Genomic DNA, 13,375 nt, shown 5'->3' on the forward strand with positions numbered 1-13,375 from the left:
GCACAGGTGTTAATATCAGTCAAGTGAAACACAAGGCCTTGGGAAGGCCAGTAATAACCTCATACCAATATCATCACCTACAGCTATAACACATTACTATATCATTCCCTCAGTTAATCCTTGTCTTCTATAATCAATACATTAATATCTGACTATTATTATTATCACCATTAATATTCTTTTGTCAATTATCCCCAGAAGTATTTGATTTCCTATATCATCATCCCCAATAATATCCACTTAGACCATATACAGTAAAACATGTACATAACAGAGGAACGGGCTTTTTGGCCTACAATGTTTGGCTGAACAATTTAAGTTAAGCCGTGACAAGTTAAACGGATCTCATCTGTTTGTATATGATCCATATCCCTCTATTCCCTGCACTTCCATGTGCCAACTAAAAGCCTCTTAAATACCATTATTGTATCTGCCACCAAAAACCTAGCTCCAGATCCCCACCACTCTCTGTGCAAAAAACTTGCCCTGCACATCACCATTAAACTTTCCCCTCTCACCTTATAGCTATGCCCTCTAGTGTAGGACATTTACACCATGGCAAAAAGGTTCTGAATGTCTTCCCTATGTATGCCTCTCATAATTTTATAAAATTCTATAGTCTCCCTTCAACCTTGGATGTTCCAGAGAAAACAATTCAAGTCAATCCAACCTCTCCCTGCTGTTGAAACCCTCTAATCCAGGCAGCATTCTGGTTAACCTCTGCATCCTCCTCATATCCTCCACATCTTTCCTGTAATGGGGTGATCAAAACTGCATCTATACTCCAAAATGTGGCTTACAAAAGTCCTATAGAGCTTCATCATGATATATCATATAGACATAATGATACTTCTACATTATTAGCCCTAATAAACTGTCAGATATCCTTACTCACTGAAATACCACTATCTTACATCAATGTCGCACTCATTCCTATTCCTACCACACTCCTCTCCAACACCAATTTCCAATGTTACTATCCTCAGTGAGCATTGCATCTCTCATTCATCAGTCCAGCTGGAGATGACTGAGGAAGACCGTATTCATTGATTGTCAGAGCAAGAAGGCAGACATGAGACATCATGCTTGCAGGATATTCACTGCTTAAATTCCTTCTGCTGCAGTTAATTTCACATCTGACCTCAGCCTCTGACACCAGATGGATTCACACCCAGTGACGATTTCACTTCCCTCTATTAAGGTGAATTAAATTAAAGCCATTTGTCAACAGCACTTTTGGGATGTTTGGTAAATATGGACAAGGTCACAGCACAGATCAACAAATCATTACTTTTCCAGCAAATTGTTGGAGAGATGATATCAAATAATTTCTTCTGTGGATCATGTGTGTGACTATGTGTGATGATGTGTGATAATCTATTTACCATGCAATACCAAAGCATTTGTGCAGTTTTGGATTAGTTACCAAAATAATATGAGGCCATGACAAAACATATGTAACACAACAAGAAAGAAAGAAGGCAAATGGAACGAGCATTGGGTTCTTGAGCTTCTTGGTCAGCATGGACAAGTTGGGCCGAAGGGCCTGTTTCCATGCTGTATGACTCAATGAAAATATGAGTAATTTGAGTAATTGTAAATAAGTTATCATTCCATCAGATCTAATTCTGGATTATTGCACTGCATGTGAAATATTACAAATACTAGACTAAGTGGGACCCGTTGGGTCCCAGCATCACACGGGATATCCCAACGCAATATTCCACCTCTCCACCAATTCCAATATTGGTGGCCAGTTGGGGGTGGGGGGGGTGGGGGGGGGGGGGGCTTTCTGGAGTGCTAGTATGGGTGTTGTGGGCTGAAGGGACTGGTTTTCAGACGGCTAGTATGGACATTGTAGGCCGAATGGATTCTTGGGCTGGAGGCTCAGTCACTCAAGCCTGTTGTGCTGGCAGCTCACTCACTCATGGCTGGTGGGCTGGCAGTTGACTCACGGCTATTCCTTGAAATTCCATTTCAAGCAGGGTGCAAGGCCACCAAATTCAAGTGCAGTTTCTTACCACTTCAAGCAGGGTGCAAGGCCACTAAAGACAGCGCGTCGTGACCGCTCCCTCCTCCATCTTGCAGAGACTGAGCCATGCCCACACTTCTGGGATTTATAGTCCCTCTCCCATCAGAAGGGGCGTGGCTTTCATGGCGTAATTGACAGGAGAGAGAATCTCAACATCTTTTAAACACTAATAACCCTTTTATTTTTCATCGATGGGAAAAATCCTTGGCACCTGATGAGCGGAGGGGGGCTCTGAGCAAGATGGCCAAAAATCACAGCCGTACATGGTAGCGCTTTTTCTAAAATCAATATAAAGCGCAAACAGGAAGTAGTCAAGATTAGACTTTTAATTATATAGAAGGCAAGGCAACTTCAATTAGGCAAGGCAACTTTAATTAGGCAAGGCAACTTTAATTAGGCAAGGCAACTTTAATTAGGCAAGGCAACTTTAATTAGGCAAGGCAACTTTAATTAGGCAACTTTAATTAGGCAACACAGCATTAGCATTTCCAAACCATAGGCAACATAGTTTTAGCATTTCCAAACCATAGGCAACATAGTTTTAGCATTTCCAAACCAAAGGCAACACAGCTTTAGCATTTCCAAACCAAAGGCAACACAGCTTTAGCATTTCCAAACCAAAGGTAACATAGCTTTAGCATTACCAAACCAAAGGCAACAAAGCTTTAGCATTTCCAAACTATATTTTCAAATCACATTAAGGGCACTGACAGGTCAGTAAAACCAATCACAGTTTAGTAGACATGTGTTCAGTGTTATTCACAGCTCAGACTGAGAGATGTGACCCTCTCGCTCCCCCATCTTGCTGAGACTGACTGAGGCACTCAACACTTCCGGATTTTATAGTCCCTCCGGAAGGGGCGTGGCCTTCAGGGGAAAGAATCTCAACTTTTTTAAACAATAATAACTCTTTTATTTTTCATCAATGGGAAAAATCCTCTTGTCCTGCGCAAAGGAGGGGGACTCAAAGAGGGCCAAATATCACAGCCGTAAGTGGCAGCGTTTTTTCTAAAATCAATATACAGAACAACAGGAAGTGGTCAAGATCAGACTTTTAGTAATATAGATAATGGAGAGATCACCGGACCAGTGAAGGAAGCCTCAGGCACCCAGGCTGAAGTGATGCTGGGGTAAAGAATCGCTCCCTCAACTTTCAGTATCTGAATGGTTTGTTCTCATTGTCAAAGGTGAGATCGGCTCTTTCCTTCCTGCCTTCAACTGAGAGATTGTTCTGGCAGAAATCAGAGGCAAACTCTGGCACATATTGTTTGTTCAATTTTGTCGCTGTTTGTGTGCAATGCAATGGTCCAAGATATTGGCTTAGGCACAATCCTTAAGCTGCAAAAGCTACCATGTATGTACACCATGGCATTACTTGTAATGGGAGGATTATTCTGAAAACAGTCGCCTAACACAGCAACTTATTGTAAGTAAGTTTAAGTAAGTAAGTTTATTGACCAAGTATTCACATACAAGGAATTGGAGTAGATACAAGGAACTGCAGATGCAGATTTACAAAAAAAGACACAAAGTTCTGGAGTAACGCAGCAGGTCAGGCAGCATCTCTGGAAAACATGGATAGGTGACATTTCAGATCAGGACCCATCTTCAGAAGAAGAAGAGTCTGAAGAAGGGCCCTGACCTGAATCGTCACTTATCAATGTTCTCCTGAGATGCTGCCTGAGGAAGAGTTACTTCAGTACTTTGTGTCTTAGTTTATTGGAGGTGTGGTCTATGTGCAGTGCTGTTGCACCAATTGCTTCAAAGGTGAAATACATTACTCATATTGTGACATGCAGAAATACGATTAAGTGTTAGTATACATTTGTCATCTCCCTACTCAAAGCCCAATACTTACTTAACATTTTAAATGTCCTCAGGGTGATTTGGTCGAAGTTCCACAATCATAGAATTGTGGGGCTGGAGCTGTGAAGGAATTACTTCCATACTATTTAACATGACAACATCTATAATCAATTGATGGGTTCACTCGACCAAATTTAAACCGATCTTGGTAATGAAAGGGCATTGTAACATCTTCATAAGCACATGTCTCTCTGTCTGATTACACACATGCCGCAAGCATCATCAGTTACTTATAAACAGAGAGCAGCAGTAGCTCAAAATAAACAGGAAGGATGTGATTAGTCAGTGGGGAGGCAGCAGTACACTCCCAATGGAGCCTCAAGGGCAGACACCAGGACCCGACTAACTAAATCTCATTGTCCACATTAGTTCGTTTCAGCAGAATGACAAATGCATATACACTGAGCGAGTTTCAATGTACATCTGTATTTTCTGTGGTCACAGTTACATTTACAGCCACCGATTTCCATCAGATCTCTTTTTGTGTTGTCGCACCGATTATTCATTCCTTTTTAACTTGGCCATGCCTTGGTTGAGCTTCATTCACAAAGTGGCCCCATTACTGTTCTCATCAAATGGAGTCCTGGGAACGGCAGAATTTCTATTTTGGGCAAAACACCATCAGCTCATCACGAAACAGCACTGGAAGGAAATTAGCAACAGTAATAATAAAGGAAATTAGCAACAGAAATCATCCTATTCCATCCCTGAATTAGATCAGTTGACTGAATTTCATATCCATTCACCCACCTTTATTTCATTTCTGATATGCTTATTTGATATGATATATATTCAAGAAAATTCTCCCCACCTCCCCGACTAATACATTTTTGAATGTAAAGAGAAACAAGTATTTTGATTAAGTAGGAGAATGTGATGCTGAGGTGAAAGACCAGCTATAAAAGGAAAGTAGACTATTATCTGAATGGTGGCCGATTAGGAAAAGGGGAGATGCAACGAGACCTGGGTGTCATGGTACACTAGTCATTGAAAGTAAGCATGCAGGTGCAGCAGGCAGTGAAGAAAGCGAATGGTATGTTGGCATTCATAGCAAAAGGATTTGAGTATAGGAGCAGGGAGGTTCTACTGCAGTTGTACAGGGTCTTGGTGAGACCACACCTGGAGTATTGCGTACAGTTTTGGTCTCCTAATCTGAGGTAGGACATTCTCGCCATAATCTCTACAGGGAGTACAGAGAAGGTTCACCAGACTGATTCCTGGGATGTCAGGACTTTCATATGAAGAAAGACTGGATAGACTCGGCTTGTACTCGCTAGAATTTAGAAGATTGAGGGGGGATCTCATAGAAACTTACACATTTCTTAAGCGGTTGGACAGGCTAGATGCAGGAAGATTGTTCCCGATGTTGGGGAAGTCCAGAACAAGGGATCACAGTTTAAGGATAAGGGGGAAATCTTTTAGGACTGAGATGAGAAAAACATTTTTCACACAGAGAGTGGTGAATCTCTGGAATTCTCTGCCACAGAATGTAGTTGAGGCCAGTGGCCAGTTCATTGGCTATATTTAAGAGGGAGTTAGATGTGGCCCTTGTGGCTAAAGGGATCAGGGGGTATGGAGAGAAGGCAGGTACAGGGTATTGAGTTGGATAATCAGCCATGATCATATTGAATGGCGGTGCTGGCTCGAAGGGCCGAATGGCCTACTCCTGTACCTATTATCTATGTTTCTATAACATGGATCTTAGAATCATCTTAGGCCTCAGTAGAAAACAGTAATAATGTAATGTAATATTACATAAAGTCAATTTTTGTATTTCAACAATATCTTTGGATCTGAATCAGATCAAAGTTTGATCTTCCACAATTCATTAATAAAGTTGTGGATGGCCTCCGTAATATCTAAACAGAGAAGTTTCATGTTGATAATGTAACACTCCACAGTACGGAACTGGAATGTCTGCTGGTATGCTGGAATGAAATCAGAACTTATTCAATGGTTCAATGGTACTCGACTGTCACATGTACATAAGTACAATGAGATGATTTATTTGGATACAGTCCAGTGACAATCCTACTATACATTAGGCAAATTCATACTAAGAGTGCAAGATAATACACACACTGAGTCAATACACAAGAGTTGTCACATGTAAAATACCATCTTGTACCCCGCAAGCTTGAATTTGTTTTTTTAGGGTTAACTTGGCCATAGAGGCCCGTTGATGGCACTCAGTCAGAGTTGCAGGGCTGATCCTGCCAAAAATGTATCGATGTCCTCCACCACTGATCCGTTCTTCCATGCTGCTGCAGGCCACGTCTGTTCCACATGCTCGGCCACTTGGAGCGGTGCTCGAACTAATGGAACTCTGGGCTGCTTCAGGGCCCTCAGCGGCGCACTCCGACGCCTCCTTAACATTGGCTCATGAACGTGCCGTCGTTTGCCTCCGACGGCCAATGCTCAGCCTCAGTGCCTTAGGGGCGTCCCGGTGCACCTTCGAGGGCATGGAGGTAATCCCCAGCCCGCTACCACCATCGTTCTTTTCCTCTGCCCACCGCCATTGCCATCTTGAGGGAACATGGCCACTGTAAGAAGCTACATGCATTTGATGCTCCCGTGGTGGTCTCCTTTACATCGGTGAGACCAAGGATAGACTCAGCGACCACCTCGATGAACACTTGTGCTCAAGGCCTGCTGGATCCCCCAGTTGCTAACAATTTTAACTCCCCTTCCTATTCACATACCTTCTGTCCTGGGCCTCCTCCATTGCTAGAGGGAGGCCACAAGCAAACTGGAGGAACAGCACTTCAGATTCTGCTTGTGTAGCTCTTAATCCAATGTCATGAAATTGAATTCTCCATTTTCAGGTAATACACCACTACTCCCTGTTTCTCGCCCATCTCTCATTCCCGAGTCCTGTATTTGCTTTTCATCCGCCCCTTCTCCTCCTCCTTGTCACTTCCACCCATACCCCTTCCTTAGGATTAACATTTCACTTCTCATCTTCTTTCCTTATGAGACATCGGAGTTTGACGTCTCCTTATTCATCTCGACTCTTTGTCACTCACTTCACCTATGTGTCAATCAGCAGCCCCCCTCACCTGATCCCACCTGTCACTTGCCAGGCTCTGCCACAGGGAAGAACAAAGGAGGACCCAGTGTGGGGACACCACCGTGAGGGGGGGGGGGACAAACGGGGACCTAACGCGGATACTGTGTAACTTTGTCACCGCCCTTATGTGGCGACTATTTGCATACACAAGCAAAGAATTTCACTGTGACTTGTCACATGTGACAATAAAGTATTCATCCATACATTCATTTATTCATTCAACCCCATCTCTCTTTTCTAGCTTTCTCCTCCCACTAAATCAGTCTGAAGAAGGGTCCCGACCAGAATCATCATCTGCCCATTTCCAACACATATGGTGCCTGTCCTGCTGAGTTCCTCCAGGCTTTTTTTTTGCTCATGGCAGGAGTGCTGTTGATTGAGTCAAGCTGACAATTAAAGTCATATGCTCACAGCAAGGGACCACGAGAGTAGTCACTGAATCAAGTCTTCACTGTTGTCCTTGATCAACGCCCCCTGCCGTTAACCTCTGGATAATTATGTACATCCACCCCAAGGTCTGCAGTCACTTCATGGCCTCATCAACCTGCACTTCCACACTCAGCGTCCTTTATGTGTGCATCTGAGTCTGACCCTGCTCCTCTCCTTCATTTCAAACTACGCTGTTAGCTTTCCTGTCGTAATTCAGGAACGTAACACACAGTAGGTCAATCGGTCACCTGGGCTAAAGAGCCAGCAGCAGAAGGATTAGCTGCTTCCCTTTGCAGCTACTTTTAATTGCCTTTTTTTTTAAATAAAAGGTGGCTGGAGACATTTAAAGGTAAAAAAACCCACCCTTGAGATGTTTGAGAGTTAGACTTGTTTAGACAAGTGCTTTCTGTGGATTGGAATAACTGGTGTCCTGCAGAGAGTTTTAACACCTATTGCTGTTTTAAAGAGAATACTGGACCAGACACATGATCGCAGCCAGTACATTCCTGATGTAGCAATGTTACAACATTTTGAGATTTAAAAAATCAAGTCTGCAATTTATCCCATCAGATAAAGCATAAAAATAAGTTTAATTTGACACCTAATTCACTTTCATATCTTCAGTATTAAAAATAGTTATGGCCATTTCCATACTCTGAAATTAGCATCTTGTTCCCTATTGCTTTCCCATCGACTTAACTCAAAAGCTGTGATCGAGGACAGTCTAAAGCCCTTAACTTTCTTAAAAATTAAGAGAACTGAATGAAATTTTCAGTTATAGATTGAAGCATTCTGAAACAAATATGAAACAATCTTGCTTGGATGACCTGAAATCAAAGCATATAATTAGTTAGTTACCTAATTGTAGCTAATTACAAAATTCAATTACTAGATCTAAACATCTATCATTTTTTAAGAAAAGGTTAACATTTTTAAATAGCCTAAGTGTCCAAATAACATTCACACAAGAATACACAATATAACATGATTTTTAAATCTCATTGTCATGAATTTATAGGCCAAATGGAAGGAATTTAATGTTTAATTCCGTAAATTAATGGACATTTTAATCATCTTGCGAGTGGGTTTTTGTGGAGCGCGATCGATCGGTTGCAGTGAATTTAAACCCCATATCGGCAGGAAAAACACTGCCGGTTCGTATGTGGCCAAAATCACATTATCGCCAAGGAAATTTTGATTAAAGTCATCCTAAGAAGCAAGTTTATATGTAAAATAAACGACTTACATTTTGTTTTGTCCCCTACATGAGTTCCGTCCCGTTGTAGGCGTTGACAGCGTTAGAAGTAGCTTTTTATTTTACTCCAGGGATTAAATTGTCCAGCGATTTAAAAAAAAACTTCCGAGAACGGAAGTCGGAACGATTTTTCTGCATCAGCTAGCATCCCGAGAAAATATATCTCAGACAGGCAGGAGAAAATGGCATTTTAATCCCCCCCCCCCCTCAAAGGCGCCAAAGTCGCGCACATGGCCAGTGGCAGAACTGCAGCGCCGCTGAAGGTAGGTATTGTAACATCGCTACCTGATGTGTCCCATGGCCGATTTTATCCTTTCCACTGAATGGAATTGAAGGTAACAAAGTTCACTCACCGAGAATTTCATATACTAACAAAAGCAGTATCTTGAATGATTATTTATCATGGGTTTTTTAAAACTTTACTTTGATGGGGCTCAGAAACTGCATTCAGTACTGGATTCTGTAATTAAACCTAAATTTCCACCGACCCTGGTTGTGTGGCAATAAATTATATCTATCTATCTATCTTTTCCCCCAGTTACAAAAACATACCTCATTAAAGGGTTATATGATAGATAATTTTAAATTGGAGCAGTTAATTTAATTAAGAGGGATTAATCTTACATTTATTGAAGAGTGCCTTACTGACTTTACATTGACTAAACATTAATCCCTTATCATGTATCAATACGCTGTAAATGGATCGATTATAACCAAGTATAGTCTTTCTGCTGACTGGTTAGCACGCAACAAAAGCTTTTCGCTGTACCTCGGTACACGTCACAATAAAGTAAACTGAACTGAACAGAACTGAAGTACTTTAAATTGAAGGATGCTGGAATCTTGAGGACAATCCTGAGGATCTCAGCGGGTCAGGCGGGATCTGTGGAGGGATATTTTTTCGAAAAATAAACTTTTTTCAAAATAAAAAATATATTCAAAACAAAAACTGTGTTAAAACTCTTTACACATTTTCAGTGTCTATACATTCAACAATGTCATCCTCAGTAGTGTTCACACCTTTCTTTAAACAGATGTTGCCTGATCTGTTTTTGCCTTTTTTTTAAAATCATTTTCAGTATCTGCATGATTTGCTTTCAGAACGTTATCATGTCGGGAACAATATCATGTTGTCTGACAGAGGACAGCTACACACATTTTCTTTGGGAATTGAAGCCAATGTGCTACACGGAGGGAATGAAAGCTCTTTCTAGCAACCATCTGAATCCATCTTGGCTAAGCCAGTGTAATATCAAATGGATCGTATTATAGAAGAAAGGAAAAAGGAAGAGGAGTAGCCCGAGGGCTGAGGGAAAGCTGAGAAGGGGAGGAGACAGCAAGGGCTACCGGAAATTGGAGAATTCAATTTTTATACCGCTAGGGTGCAAACTGCCCAAGCGGAATATGAGGTGCTGCTCCTCCAATTTCCGGTGGTGCTCACTCTGGCCATGGAGGAGGCCCAGGACAGAAAGGTCAGATTTGGAATGGGAGGGGGAGTTGAAGTGCTGAGCCACCGGGAGATCAGTTTGGTTAATGTGAACCGAGCGGAGGTGTTATGCGAAACGATCACCAAGCCTATGCTTGGTCTCACCGATATAGATCAGCTGACATCTAGAGCAGCGGATGCAATAGATGAGGTTGGAGGAGATGCAGGTGAACCTCTGTCGCACCTGGAACGACTGCTTGGGTCCTTGACTGGAGTCGAGGGGAGAGGTAATGCGACAAGTGTAGCATCTCTTGCGGTTGCAAGGGAAAGTGCCCGGGGAGGGGGTGGTGCGGGAGGGAATGGAAGAATTGACCAGGAAGTTACAGAGGGAGCGATCTTTGCAGAAGCAGACGGGGGGGAGATGGGAAGATGTGGCGAGTGGTGGGGTCACGTTGGAGGTGGCGAAAATGATGGAGGATTATTTGTTGTATGTGACGGCTAGTGAGGTGAAAGGTGAGGACTAGGGGGACTCTGCCCTTGTTACGAGTGAGGGGGGGGGGGAGAGGGAGCAGTGCTACGGGTTATGGAAGAGACCTTGGTGAGAGCCCCATCTATAGTAGGGGAGGGGAACCCCGTTCCCTGAAGAATGAGGACATTTCCAATGCCCTGGTGTGGAACACCTCATCTGAGATGCGGCGTAGACGGAGGAATTGGGAGTAGGGGATGGAGTCCTTACAGGAAGCAGGGTGGGAAGAAGAGTAGTCTAGATAGCCATGGGAGACAGTGGGTTTATAGTGGATCTGGATAGCCATGGGATTATGCCAGTGGATAATGCATTCCTGCAGCATGCTACCTTCTCAGGCAATAATCTGCATGCTAGGAAATTACTCTTCTCTGGTCTGCCACTTCATTGTGTTCCAGTGAATGATCTTCAGCAAGGTCTGAGGGAATTATTCAAAAATATCGCAGATTAAGAACTTTCTGAACAGACCGTAACACAAAGGTTGTGGCTTTGTGTTTTAATTCACTTTGCACTTGTTTTGTAAATGCAACAAACGCATTACAAGGATGTTGATCTTCTGTTTATTCTCAAGATTTTCACAGATCTAGAATAATCTGTTCTATTCCATCCAATAAATCCCTTGCCTATTAAAATGCTATCAGCAAACCACGAGTGGGTCCAGGAAAATGTTCTGTATAGAAGCAAACATCTTTCTCTTTTCCCCCTTTCCCAATCACTGCACCTCTTGAAACAAGTATCATTGAAACAAAAGCTTGATCACAGTCTAGACTCAGGGTGACCAGTTGTAGCAGGAGAACATGACAGGAGTTGCTTCGGATTATGCACATGATGGTACAGGGGATCCCAGCAGCATGTCTCCAGGCCCAACAATGAGCCTACGTATTCACTCCCTCCACTGGGCAGCACGGTGGCACATCGATGGAGTTGCTGCCTTAATGCGCCAGAGACCCGGGTTTGATCCTGACTATGGGTGATGCCTGTACAGAATTTGTATGTGATCCCTGTGACCGTGTACTCTGTTTTCTTCCCACATTCCAAAGACGTACAGGTTTGCAGGTTAATTGGCTTTGGTAAGTTGTAAAATTGTCACTAGTGTGTAGAATAGTGTTAGTGCGCTGGGAGATTGCTGGTCGGTGCAGACTCGATGGGCCAAAGGGCTGTTTCCATGCTGTATTTCTAAACTAAACTGATAAACTAAACACTGGCAAGTCCCCATCAAAATAAAGTTTATTAAAGTTAATATAAATCTATTTTTAAAGGCACATTCTTATCGCCTCAGAAGGTTTTTTTGGTGCAATTCATTTTTTAGAAGTAATTGTTTTTGCTACTGGAAGAGGATAGTAAAATCCCATAAGTACAAATTAACAACCAATTACCTGCTCTTAATATTGTTGTTTATGGAGACAACACAGGCCAAGGCACAAGGAAACACACTACTCTTGTTCTCAGATAGTGCCCTAGTGCTATTGAGGGTAAAACTCCACAGGAATCTATCTGCCTTCCACCAGGTGACCACTGGTTTACATTTAAGTGGAAACCAGTAGAATCTTCATTAAAATATTAACCTCAAATAATTGAATACCAGCTGCAACGTCATCCAGGAGGCAGCGGCTTTCAAAATTGGACCCCATGATAATCTTGCTACAGATGCCAATTTGCTTTCAATGTTCATCTTAACTTGAGAGCTCCCATTATTGACTTCATTAGCATGTTGTATGTGCAATGATAGAAATAGCAGGTCATTAGTGTCATCAATCTTTTCACCATGGTTACTTGGCAGCAGCCTTGTCAAACTGGGTCGAGACAATCCAGCCAGCACTGGGGAACCTAATGCTTAGATGCAGGAAGAACTCCTTCATACATCCCATTTGGAGGGAATCTCAGTTACTTGCAGGTTTGACAGCGATTGAGTTGGTTGCAGGGAATTGTGCAAAGTGAGATCCTTGCAGAAGGTTATGTGTGGCAGCTGTTACTGGTACATAGAGGATCCTTCCTTGTGCTATCATTGTGCTGGAGCTCCAGCATGATAGGGAGGGTGCGGGGAGGACCCAAAGATCAGGTCCAGCTGCCAGAAGAGGCAGAGGGGAAAGAGAGAAGGGCCAGCGGTACTTGCTCTCCAAGTTAAGTCTCTCCTCACATATCCAAGGAACAAAGTGTGGAGCCTGTGGTTCCCTGTGGTTACTGAGATCTGCCCTTTACTGAAGGAGCAGCTGCAGTTGCAGAAGTGTGCCAGGACCAGTGGCAGTGACTGTACCCTGCTGCATCCAGGAAGGGTTGCAGACATTAACAATGTCTCCTAATTTATAATCCACCACTGTACAGATGAAAAGTTGTCAGCACTCTATCACAATAGACAATAGACAATAGGTGCAGGAGTAGGGGTCCTCCCCGCACCCTCCCTATCAAGCTGGAGCTCCAGCACAATGATAGCACAAGGAAGGATCCTCTATGTACAGTATGATTTGACCTGGTTGCATGCAGATCCAGCATTTCACCGTACCTCAGTACACGAGACAGCATTAATAATAAACTAAACAAAATATAGAAATCCCCGTGCAGAACTTGTTGATTTCACCTAAGGCATTTGCAGAGAAGTGAATGAAATAATTTCCTCTGCTATGTATGCATTGCTACTGACTAAAAAAAAGTCACAAGATGTAATGGTTGGCAAATCACCCTGACTGAGATAAACAACAATGTTAGACTGACTCAGCACAGCCTGACCACCCCAAACCCAGAAATCCCATTGGAATATACATGAGGATGGCACAGTG

Source organism: Amblyraja radiata, chromosome 3 (assembly GCF_010909765.2).
Source record: "Amblyraja radiata isolate CabotCenter1 chromosome 3, sAmbRad1.1.pri, whole genome shotgun sequence".
In the NCBI taxonomy this organism is placed as follows: domain Eukaryota; kingdom Metazoa; phylum Chordata; class Chondrichthyes; order Rajiformes; family Rajidae; genus Amblyraja; species Amblyraja radiata.